This window comes from Penaeus monodon, chromosome 19 (genome assembly GCF_015228065.2).
Source record: "Penaeus monodon isolate SGIC_2016 chromosome 19, NSTDA_Pmon_1, whole genome shotgun sequence".
Classification (NCBI taxonomy): Eukaryota; Metazoa; Arthropoda; class Malacostraca; order Decapoda; family Penaeidae; genus Penaeus; species Penaeus monodon.
The window spans coordinates 32,600,831-32,601,036 of NC_051404.1; positions in this window are offsets into that span (position 1 = coordinate 32,600,831).

Here is a 206-nt window from a genome sequence, read left to right on the forward strand (position 1 = left end):
TATAAGAAAGTGACGCACATTATACACTTGATGTGTTTTTCTTTGATGTAATGGTGTCTTAGTGGCAACACACATTAAATAGCATAAGTTTTGGTTTGAATATTTTGAGTAGTCATATAATGCCTCCATAAACAGTGTTTGAGCCAGGCTTTAGTTTATTTAATTGGGGCTAATTTTAAACTCAGAGAAAGGTAAAAAAAAAGATG